Source organism: Cololabis saira, chromosome 18 (assembly GCF_033807715.1).
Source record: "Cololabis saira isolate AMF1-May2022 chromosome 18, fColSai1.1, whole genome shotgun sequence".
Lineage (NCBI taxonomy): Eukaryota > Metazoa > Chordata > Actinopteri > Beloniformes > Belonidae > Cololabis > Cololabis saira.
In genome coordinates this window covers 1,828,943-1,841,811 of record NC_084604.1, presented here as the reverse complement: position 1 = coordinate 1,841,811, position 12,869 = coordinate 1,828,943, and positions in this window count along the sequence as shown.

Genomic DNA, 12,869 nt, shown 5'->3' with positions numbered 1-12,869 from the left:
TATGAAATCATTATATATATAAAATTCATCTTAGATCAAACTTACGTCTATATTTTATACATTTGTTTATTATATAATTTTGACAAAGTTTATAATTAATGCTATTTTTGCAAATTCTTTTTCTTAAATCTCACGTAGTAAACACGGGCATAAACATTATAGCGTGGGGCCGGCAGAGCGGGAAGCCCATCAGAGAGTTATGCTGAATCCAGGACTGAAAGGCCCAGTGTTACAATGAATACGTTTACATGCAGTCAAAATGCGGGTTATTGCTAATATTCCAGTTACTGAAACATTGGAAATATTCCGTTTACATGGTAATTAATCATTCGGGATATCTGGATCAAACCAGCGACGCGCGGAGAACATCATGATGCAATTCCCGTCATTTCCACTTCTTCTTCCTGTATCCAAATTCAAAACAAATGCTGCTTGGCGCAATTTTTCTCTCACCTTCTTTTAAATCTGGCTATCCCTGTACTTTCTACCGTCTACAAATGCAGAAATGTTCATAACCTTCATTACATTTATGAAGTGATTAGACTCCTCCTGGTCTTGGTTTCTCCGTGTTTATAAGAACTTCCTGGACTCAAAAGACCAGGATTCCTTGTGAACAGAGCATGAGCAGAAAACAAATTCCTGTTCCGTTTGATGGGGATATTCCGTTTGGTGTTTACATGACCCAATATTCGGGTTTTAAAAGGAGTAACCCAGGGCTCATATTGGGGTTTTTAAAAACCTGAATATGAGCAAATTCGGGTTATTCAAAGGGGTTATTGGTGTTTACATGGCCGTGCAAATTTGGACCCCTTGCAAATTTGTGATCAACTCTTAAGTACGGTGGCCGATACCCGCCATTGCTGAAAATTAAAGAAACGCTGCAAATAAAATAAACACTTTGCAAATAAAAGAAACGCTGCAAATAAAAACAAACCCCGCTGCAAATAAAATTAAAAAAACGACGCAAATTAAAAAGCCACAACGGAAGTGAATTACCGGGGACTATTTTTGCTGATGCACCGGTGTTTTTTTTACGTGAGAGGAGAAGAAGAAGACGAAGAGGACGTAAGTGAAAAGGAAGAAATAAGAAGAGCGAGGAATAAGAAGAACAAGGAACGAGAAAATAAGTGAAAAGGTTAGTGTTCAACGTCGCTACGTGTAATTTTTAATGTGTTAGTGTTAGGTGCATCGGCAAAAATAGTCCCCGGTAATTCACTTCCGTTGTGGCTTTTTTATTTTCGTTGTTTTTTTAATTTTATTTGCAGCGGGGTTTATTTATATTTGCAGCGTTTCTTTTATTTGCAGCGGCGTTTCTTTGTGTTTGCAGCGTTTATTTTATTTGCAAAGCGTTTATTTTATTTGCAGCAGCGTTTGTTTCTGTTTGCAGCGTTACTTTTATTTTCAGCAATGGCGGGTCTCGACCACCGTACTTAAGGACTGAAATGAAGAAATTAAGTTGATGAGGAAAAAAAACATGAAATTTTGTTGGATTCATAGTCTACAAAAAATAGAAGTGGATGAAAAAATCATTACTTGTTACTTTTTTAGCTTTGCATTTAGTATATCCTCTTAACTTTATTTCTATTATTAACCTTTATTTTGGGGGATTGTAAAAGTGCATAGAAATAAACTCCTTTTAGCATTTTTGTAACTTTTTAAAAACATAATTTTTGGTTTCTGGCTTAATGCAGAGCTGCGTTTGAGCTCTTGTCTCTTCTTTCCTTCCTCGCAGTTCAGCGTCTCTAGCTGTTTTTTCAATCCATTGCTTGGTTGTGAGCCATCAGATGGATCTAAAAAAACATGAACTGATCCAAAAACACGCTGGAGCTAAGAGACGCCGTGTCCACTGTGATCTGCCTCAGATGAAATTACGGAGCAGTTCCTCGGTATTCAAAACTGATTCATTTTTTATAATCTCCTTGACAAAAGCCTGTCTAAAATATTTACTTTTCATTTCCTTTCCGTCCAGAGAAAGACAACATCTGGGAATGATATCATCCGCTTACTTTGACTTTTCTTGTAGTTACTGTGACCATGGCAACACAGAAGGGTTCACGTCTCTGCTGAGAGTCTCTGGAGGAGAGGACGCCGTCTCAAAATGTCAGTCTTCAATCCTCGCTGACCTTTTGAAGGGGACGAGCCGGCATTTGCGCTTGCTGTATTTTGAGAATGAAACAAAAATCATTCAAAAAAACTCTGAAGAACATCTCTCTGTAACAGCTTTCTAAAACCACTTTGCACATCTCCAGGGACCCAAAGAGCTCCTCCAGCCCACACTGTTGCCATGGCAGCCATTGACCACCTCTAACTTCCATGCATCTGTCTGTCTGAGCCGCCCCCCCCCCAACCAGAAACACACCATCATGTTGCTTCTTTGCAGCTTGCATTTGCAGCATAAATAGGGTTGCCACCTTTCAGAAATAGAAATAAGTGACGCACCATTTCAGCAGCGCAGGCGCCAAAAAAATGGACACAACCAAAACTTCTAAAACGCATAGAAATGTATTTATTTTATATGAAAAAACAAAACGCTTTAATTTTAAGTTTAAAGTGCTTTAATAGCATTGAACTAGCATGACTGTACAGACAGCCAACCATATAGCAACTGAAATAGCCTCCTATGCTCTGTATATCCACATCAGCCCAGGTATAGAATAAAGCTACAGGTGAAGAAAATGGTGTAAAAGTTAATTTATTTCAATTATTCAACTTAAAAGGTGAAACTAATACATGTATATTACATACAGTAGTCTCATTACAAGCAAAGCAAGATATGTTAAGCCTTTATTTGTTATAATTTTGATGATTTAATTCTTTATTGATTTCATAAAATATTCTAATTTTTTGAGATTTTTTTATTTGGGGTTTTCATAAACTGTGAGCCATAATCACCGAAATTATAACAAATAAAGGCTTGAAATATCTCACTTTGCAATATATTCGAATTTTCCGACCTCCACCTGTATATTATTACATAAATAAATAAGAGCATAATATGCGTCTGTATTGGTTCAATACGGAACGCAACTTTTAATTCCCAATTACGGGTCAATTCCGTATTTCTTTTTTTTTTAATTATTTTTTTATTTTTTTTACCTTGTCTGCACACATATTAATGATTGATACCGTGACGGTAGAAACCAAAGGTATATATATGTGAATTATTACTATATTTAATATATATACATATATACACGCATACATATCCGTACACATACATAAATATACACATACAAACCCAGTGTTTTTTTTGTTTTTTTTTGGGGGGGGGGGGGGGGGGTGACGACATCCACTGCCAATCCAGGAAGCAGGAACACACGGAAACACACGTCAAGCACTGGAAATCTGCAACAAAAAACCACAAACAAAACACGAAACCGGCACGGAGCCAACCAAAACAATAACAGCAATCGACCCAAATCTTGAGATCTGATCGCCCCTCGCCTATGTGCGTATGAATCATGTAGGGGGGGAAGGAGGGGGAGCGGAGGCCGAAGCCAGGAAGCAGGACCAGCAAAGCCGGCCCTGATAAGACACCCGCGCCCCCCGACCGACCATCCAGTAGACGGGGGCCGGCCCTCCGAGCCGGGCCAGGGCCCCACCGTACCTCCACGGGCGCCCCCGGCGCCGCCGGAGCCACCAGACGGAGGGGGAAACGGTCCAACATCCCCCCCATCAATTCCGCATTTCAAGGACGGGTGGCGACCCTAAGCCTAAACAATAAAACCAACATAGCAGGTCATGTATCTCAGTCGCGTCATGTAACACGTTAAAGTCTCGCTTGCAGATTTCTGCTCCACCATTTTGTCACCATCCTCCTCTGTTTGCCCTTTCTCAGTGTTTATCTGAAGAGGGCAGCCTTGAACCTTCTCTCGCGCAGCTCTGTTGACACTTTCTCACCAAAAAGAAGAAAAAAAAGAAAGAAAAGAGGCTCCACGCAAACCTGCTGTGTCACAACCCACACTGTGCAGCCTGTGCAGGACCACCCATCCAGGCTGGGATTTAAACCTCACTAACCCTCGCCCCCCGCCCGTCAAATAACCCACAGGAAAAATGATTCTGTGTGCACTGGTATGCATGCATCAATGAATGTGCAAAGCAGTGAGAAGGGGAGGAAAAGTGAAGGAGGAAGAGGAGGAGGAGGAGAAGGAGGAGGAGGACGGACGGCAGCAGCTGAGTGCAGCTCTCTCTCATCACCAACCAGTGTTTTGTCTCGGCTTTTTATTTTATTTTGCAGAAGAGAGCGAAACAGCATTGTGCGTTCAGCTGCGCTGTATGTGTCTATTCTCTCTCTTCCCTCTTTACTTCCACTGCAGGTCTTTCTCTTTTGTCACCCTGAGCCCTCCTCGCCCTACAAAGCCGCCCCTCTTAAACCCTTCTGAAGTCCCCGCACTTCATCTAAAAAGGAAAGGGAAGACGTGGAGTGGCGGTGTTGGTGCGGGGAGGGGCGTAGTGCTGTTGTAATCTACAATTGTTACAGTCTGCAGCCCTGGCTACGCTGTCACCATCCCAAATTGATTTAACCATCAATGGCAGTATCCATTTAAAGCTCGAGCGAGCGCTCTGGCTCCAACTGCCCAGTCTCAACTGAATGTGCGACGAGCCCCCCTACCGCTCTCTTTCCCACCATAGGCTTTCAAAGCCTATTGTTTGCAGAAAAAGCGGAGGGGTCACCCAAATGCCCCCCCCGGGGTCAACTATGAGCAGGGCAGAGTGAAGTGGTGAGGAAGAGGAAGCATTTCTTGAAGCGTTCTGTCATGGTGAACTTCAGGTCCCCTGTGCAGGAGAGGATAAGTGAGCATGTGCGGAGGCCTGATGGCACTGGGGTCCTTTAGTGTGGCCCAGGGTAAATGGAAGTGGAAGCTCCAGTTTGGTCACTGAGCTGTCCAGGGCCAACGACGTTATGTTCTAAACCAGGGGTCGGCAACCCGCGGCTCTAGAGCCGCATGCGGCTCTTTAGCGCCGCCCTAGTGGCTCCCTGGAGTTTCTTTCAAAAATATTTGACCTTTTTTTCTTCTTTTTTCTTCTCATTTCTTTGTTTTCCTTTTTTCTCTTTTTTTTCCTTTTTTTCTTCTTTTTTTCCTTTTTTTTGTCTTTTTTTCTTCCTTTTTCCTTTCCTTTTTAATCTCGACATTTCGACTTTCTTCTCGACATTTTGACTTTTTTCTCGCCATTTCAAATTTTTTCTTGAAGTGCATAATGAAAAAAAAAATCTTCCCCCAGTTCTAACTAATATAGAAACATGCAGCATGTGTTGCCTTCATTCTAAGGCTGATACAAAACTTTTCATTTTTTGTGGCTCCAGACATATTTGTTGTTTGTGTTTTTGGTCCAATATGGCTCTTTCAACATTTTGGGTTGCCGACCCCTGATCTAAACAGAAACATGGCGAGATGAAAGTAGTTAGACACCTCCTTTGAAAGAGTCAGGGCCGCCCAACTTCCGTTTTCTAAATGAAAGTAAAGACCACAAGAGAGGGGGAGGGCTAGTCACCCTGTTTCATCATTCACTGAAGTGTGAAGAGCTGACTGATTTACTGTTAAGCTAAAGGATCCTTCTGGAATCATGTTTACCAATGTGTTAAAGAGTTTTTAACCATTGTGCGATACTCTTAACATCCATGCTGACAACCCCCAAGACAGAGGGCTAAAGAACTATAGTGGGCAGGGCGTTTACGCACGTCTGCATTACTAGGAATGGCCCTGTAAAAGTGGCCTCCGTGAACCTTTACGGGGAAAGAAAGTCCCTGTAGCAGGAGAACTACTCCGGCTGGCCAACAGGCAGGGAGATCTGATGATCCAGATTTATAAATTACGCTCAGCGCTCTCACGTGAACATAAATCATGTGAACGTTCATTGTTGCTGTAATTTCTTCCTAATTTTATACCTTTTTCACCCTGCCTTGATCTGTACATTCTTTGTGGTAAATAAAATAAAATAATAAAAAAAAAAAGCAGAAATGTTCTTGGTTGAATTGCTGTGCAAGGGCAATCCCAGTATATGTTATTGTCAGAAGAAAATGAAAAGCATATTTATAAAAAAATAAATAAAAAAATAATGTGAACGCAACCTATTTGAACCATTTGGATGAAAAAAAATTTTGCTGTGAGTACGGTATTTTGTACACCATTACGCGCACTATAAGACAATACATAAAAAAAAGTTCTTATTTTTGCCATCTGAGAAAATTAAATATATTATATTTGGTGCCTAACTGTTTCCCAAATATATTAGTGCGTGTGTGAATGAATAAATGAGACGTAAAAGGTAAATTTCTTACCTAATTTCTTACTCACATAAAAACAATCTTAACCCTAATAATTTATCAGACTCATGTGTGTGACAGCAGAATTTGGGGTACAACTTTTTTATTTTCCGGTACATACAAATGTTTATCATTACGAATACGAATTGTTATAACATGGACACCTCTTTTTGGAAGTTATCAGAATCCGAATCAGCTTTATTGGCCAGGTTCGAACATTGTCCAACAAGGAATTTGACTCCGGTAATTTCGCTCTTTGGTATTAAAAATAAATAATATCTTACTCCATATGCAACCCGATTACTAAATATCCGACTGAGTGCTACGCGCCAACTAGTGGTGTGAAGGCTGTATTGCTACTATAGCCTGGCGTGAGCCTGTGAGTCCGAGCTCAGGGCAAAGGAAAAACTACGCACAAATCGTTTTACACACGGATCGTTTTACAGATTTGCCGCGGAAGAAGTGTGTCAAAATCCACGTGTACAAAGACAACCAATCGAGAGCTCCCGGCTGATTTTTTGCGCACACATGAATATGAATACAGACACACAAATCTTTTTACGCACACACAAATGTGAATACAAACACACAAATCTTTTTACGCACACACAGATTGAGATACGCACACACAAATAATATTGGAACAATAATACCCCCATACTATTACCTTTTCTAGTAGCCTATTATGTTCATCATCTTTTGATGATGTTCATTGTCTTTTATAATATTATTTCAGGGAAGATAAAAAGTGAAACACTGAAAACTAACCTGTGAGGTAGGTTGTACAAACATGACCTCTGGTTTACCAGTTACGAGACTGTTTAACAGGTCTGATTGTATGAGTGTTCCACTTTTCTCTGCATCCATAAACACAAATGGCAGGAGGCATGTGTGCACATGACTATTATTGAAGAGATTTCTCTCTCTCAGATCGTTCAGAAGGTCCATCCAAAATTGCGACCTGAATACACAAAGTGGAATTAGGGTGATGCATTTCATGTTATGTTTTTGGATTGTGATTGAATGAATGAATGAATGAATGAATGAATGAATGAATGAATGAATGAATGAATGAATGAATGCACGAACGAATGAATGAATGAATGAATGAATGAATGAATGAATGAATGAATGAACGAATGAACGAATGAATGAATGAATGAATGAATGAATGAATGAATGAATGAATGAATGAATGAATGAATGAATGCATGAACGAATGAATGAATGAATGGTTTATTTCGGATACATACCCATTGAGACATTTACATGTTCATTTCACAAATAAAATAAGGTAAATAGAAATGTCCGAAAAATAGTCTAGACGGGATGTCCCAAAAAGTGAATGTAAGGAGCATTTATGGGTACAAGTCGGGAACCGGCCTACTTTATATATTTCAAGGGTGCTGAATCCAAAAAAAACGGTACCCGAGCAAAATTTTGAGTTTTTGACCTTCTAATTTGCATATAAAAATGGCCGCCAAACTGCCTGTCTTTTTCAGTCGTTGGACCATTTTCCCCAAGTTTTTTTGTAAGTAGGCATTCAAAGATGATGAATTAAGTGTCTAGATCTATAGTCTAGGGTCAGAGCAAGGATATAGTGGAGGCTCAGAGCCTTTTTTATGTATATATATGCAAAATACCAACTTTTAAGGTGAAATTAAGCATTATTTTTATCATTTTTTAAGGCCGACATAAATATTCAGTCAATATCAATCTTAAATGTTCCCAGTGTATATATGATATGTGATGTATTCCATATTACATAATAACTAAGAATAACACCATTGCAAGTTGTCTGAGAATTCATTTTTTTTTATGCAAACAAAGCATAATGCTCTTAATTCAAACATCGAAAAACCCAAGTGAATAGGGAAAAAAAAACCATGAAACTTCCCTTGAACAGTTCTACAGATTTCGTAGTTCCATAGTTCCATTAACATTTTTCCATATAGTTCAATTCCATATAGTTCCATATAGGTCAATTGTTTTGGTAAATTGTTTTTATACCTTTCTAGTTTGCTTGTGTGCCATTTGTCTTTGGAATTTCATTTTGATTAGTATTTCTTTCTGCAGTCCTTTTCCAAGTTCTTTGGTTACCCATTGCCTTGGTATGCTTGAGGACTACAACTCCACATTTAAACAAGGACATTGGTCATCACTCTGAAATGTACACATTGCAGTGCATAATAGCCCCGATTTTCAGCATTTGGCTATAAGTGGCTATAGGTGGCTGCAGATGGCTATAGGTGGCTGCAGGTGGCTGCAGGTGGCTATGGGTGGCTATAGGTGGCTGCAGGTGGCTATGGGTGGCTGCAGGTGGCTATGGGTGGCTGCAGGTGGCTATGGGTGGCTGCAGGTGGCTATAGGTGGATGCAGGTGGCTATGGGTGGCTGCAGGTGGCTATAGGTGGATGCAGGTGGATGCAGGTGGCTATGGGTGGCTATAGGTGGCTATAGGTGGCTGCAGGTGGCTATGGGTGGATGCAGGTGGCTATGGGTGGCTGCAGGTGGCTATAGGTGGATGCAGGTGGCTATAGGTAGCTGCAGGTGGCTATAGGTGGCTGCAGGTGGCTATAAGTGGCTATAGGTGGCTGCAGGTGGCTATAAGTGGCTATAGGTGGCTGCAGGTGGCTATAGGTGGCTGCAGGTGGCTATAGGTGGTTGCAGGTGGCTATAGGTGGTTGCAGGTGACTATAGGTGGTTGCAGGTGGCTATAGGTGGCTGCAGGTGGCTATAGGTGGCTATAGGTGGTTGCAGGTGGCTGCAGGTGGCTATAGGTGACTATAGGTGGCTGCAGGTGGCTATAGGTGGCTATAGGTGACTATAGGTGGTTGCAGGTGGCTGCAGGTGGCTATAGGTGGCTATAGGTGACTATAGGTGGTTGCAGGTGGTTATAGGTGACTATAGGTGGTTGCAGGTGGCTGCAGGTGGCTATAGGTGGCTGCAGGTGGCTATAGGTGGTTGCAGGTGACTATAGGTGGTTGCAGGTGGCTATAGGTGGTTGCAGGTGGCTGCAGGTGGCTATAGGTGGCTGCAGGTGGCTATAGGTGGTTGCAGGTGACTATAGGTGGTTGCAGGTGGCTATAGGTGGCTGCAGGTGGCTATAGGTGGCTGCAGGTGGCTATAGGTGGTTGCAGGTGACTATAGGTGGTTGCAGGTGGCTATAGGTGGCTGCAGGTGGCTATAGGTGGCTATAGGTGGTTGCAGGTGGCTATAGGTGGCTGCAGGTGGCTATAGGTGGGTATAGGTGGTTGCAGGTGGCTATAGGTGGCTGCAGGTGGCTATAGGTGGCTATAGGTGGTTGCAGGTGGCTATAGGTGGCTGCAGGTGGCTATAGGTGGCTGCAGGTGGCTATAAGTGGCTATAGGTGGCTGCAGGTGGCTGCAGGTGGCTATAGGTGGTTGCAGGTGGCTATAGGTGGTTGCAGGTGGCTATAGGTGGTTGCAGGTGACTATAGGTGGTTGCAGGTGGCTATAGGTGGCTGCAGGTGGCTATAGGTGGCTATAGGTGGTTGCAGGTGGCTGCAGGTGGCTATAGGTGACTATAGGTGGCTGCAGGTGGCTATAGGTGGTTGCAGGTGGCTATAGGTGGTTGCAGGTGGCTGCAGGTGGCTGCAGGTGGCTATAGGTGGTTGCAGGTGACTATAGGTGGTTGCAGGTGGCTATAGGTGGCTGCAGGTGGCTATAGGTGGCTATAGGTGGTTGCAGGTGGCTATAGGTGGCTGCAGGTGGCTATAGGTGGTTGCAGGTGGCTATAGGTGGCTGCAGGTGGCTATAGGTGGCTATAGGTGGTTGCAGGTGGCTATAGGTGGCTGCAGGTGGCTATAGGTGGTTGCAGGTGGCTATAGGTGGCTGCAGGTGGCTATAGGTGGCTGCAGGTGGCTATAGGTGGTTGCAGGTGGCTATAGGTGGCTGCAGGTGGCTATAGGTGGCTATAGGTGGTTGCAGGTGGCTATAGGTGGCTGCAGGTGGCTATAGGTGGTTGCAGGTGGCTATAGGTGGCTGCAGGTGGCTATAGGTGGCTATAGGTGGTTGCAGGTGGCTATAGGTGGCTGCAGGTGGCTATAGGTGGCTGCAGGTGGCTATAGGTGGTTGCAGGTGGCTATAGGTGGCTATAGGTGGTTGCAGGTGGGTTCCAGAGCCCAAGCTATGTGTGGAGGTGAGCCCGACTATCTCTAGCCGGTATCTCTCAACATCACGCACAAGCTCCGGCTCCTTCCCCCCCAGCGAGGTGACATTCCATGTCCCCACTGTGAGGGTTTTGGTCCAGGGATTGGGTCGTCGAGGCACCCCGCCACGACTGCTACCCAGTCCACATGGCACCGGCCTTTCATGGACCTTCCTGCGGGTGGTGGGCCTACAGGAAGGCGGGCCCACGTCGCCGTTTCGGGCTGAGCCCGGCCGGGTCCCACGGGCAAAGACCCGGCCACCAGGCGCTCGCCTACGAGCCCCAACCCCAGGCCTGGCTCCAGGGCGGGGCCCCGGTGACGCCGATCCGGGCGACGTAACGGTCCTTGTTTTTCTTCTTCTCATCTCATCTTCTCATGGTAGGCTTGTGAACCGCTCTTAGTCTTAGTCTGGCCCGTCACCCAGGACCTGTTTGCCATGGGAGTCCCTACCAGGGGCGAAAGTGCCCCCGACAACATAGCTCCTAGGATCACTCGGGCACACAAACCCCTCCACCACAGTAAGGTGGCGGTTCAAGGAGGGTTTTTTTTTCTTTGTTATCATATAAAATGGTGTACATCATATGTCATATCAACAGGGAAAATTTCAGAGTAACTTTTATTTAATATTTATGTCGGCCTTAAAAAATGACACAAATAATGCTTAATTTCACCTTAAAAGTCGGTATTTTGCATATATATATATATACATAAAAAAGGCACTGAGCGTCCACTATATCCTTGTTTGACCCTTGACTATCGATCTAGAAACTTAATTTCCTCATCTTGATTGCGTACTTACAAAAAAAAATAGGAGGAAATGGTCCAATAACTGTCCAATAACTGTGCAGCCACCTATAGCCACCCATAGCCACCTGCAGCCACCTGCAGCCACCTATAGCCATCTGCAGCCACCTATAGCCACTTATAGCCAAATGCTGAAAATCGGGGCTATTATGCACTGCAATGTGTACATTTCAGAGTGATGACCAATGTCCTTGTTTAAATGTGGAGTTGTAGTCCTCAAGCATACCAAGGCAATGGGTAACCAAAGAACTTGGAAAAGGACTGCAGAAAGAAATACTAATCAAAATGAAATTCCAAAGACAAATGGCACACAAGCAAACTAGAAAGGTATAAAAACAATTTACCAAAACAATTGACCTATATGGAACTATATGGAATTGAACTATATGGAAAAATGTTAATGGAACTATGGAACTACGAAATCTGTAGAACTGTTCAAGGGAAGTTTCATGGTTTTTTTTTCCCTATTCACTTGGGTTTTTCGATGTTTGAATTAAGAGCATTATGCTTTGTTTGCATAAAAAAAAATGAATTCTCAGACAACTTGCAATGGTGTTATTCTTAGTTATTATGTAATATGGAATACATCACATATCATATATACACTGGGAACATTTAAGATTGATATTGACTGAATATTTATGTCGGCCTTAAAAAATGATAAAAATAATGCTTAATTTCACCTTAAAAGTTGGTATTTTGCATATATATACATAAAAAAGGCTCTGAGCCTCCACTATATCCTTGCTCTGACCCTAGACTATAGATCTAGACACTTAATTCATCATCTTTGAATGCCTACTTACAAAAAAACTTGGGGAAAATGGTCCAACGACTGAAAAAGACAGGCAGTTTGGCGGCCATTTTAATATGCAAATTAGAAGGTCAAAAAACAAAAATTTCACTCGGGTACCGTTTTTTTTGGACTCAGCATCCTTGAAATATGTAAGGTAGGCCGGTTCCCGACTTGTACCCATAAATGCTCCTTACTTCTTATAAAAGGCCTTTTTTCTGAAATCCGTCTAGACTAAAAGGAGTAGGCTGAAGTCAAGGGCTTATTCTAGCCTATCCTGTGCAGTGTGTATCATTCACACAATATGGCATCCGGTGGATGATAATACACAAATAAGAAAATAAACATATAAAAAGAAAACGAAGAGAAACTGTCATTGCATTATGTTATATAAAAATAGTAATACCAATAATGCAAAAGGGGTATATAGTGGTGCTATTTTCATGTTAATCTATAATAGGCTATACCAACATAATTAACAGTTTTCTTTATAACTGTTTATCATTTTATATTTAAACATTTTTTTGAAAACATAAATTGAGGTACACATTCTTAAATCCTTATCACAGCAATTCCACAATTTGACACCTTTCACGGAAACACAGTTTTCTTTACTTTTGGTTCTTCCCCATGCCTTCTTAAACATACCTGTGTTCCCTAGTTCAGATTTACTCTGGTGGATTTGGAACAGCTCTGAGAACATCTTGGGAGGAGATTATGAGGTTTGAAGGTTAACTATATCCCAGAATTTTAATGTATTTAAATTAATAAATAAGCATTGGTTGGCGCCAGGTACTCTGCTCCCATAATTATACGTACTATTCTTTTTTGTAGTAA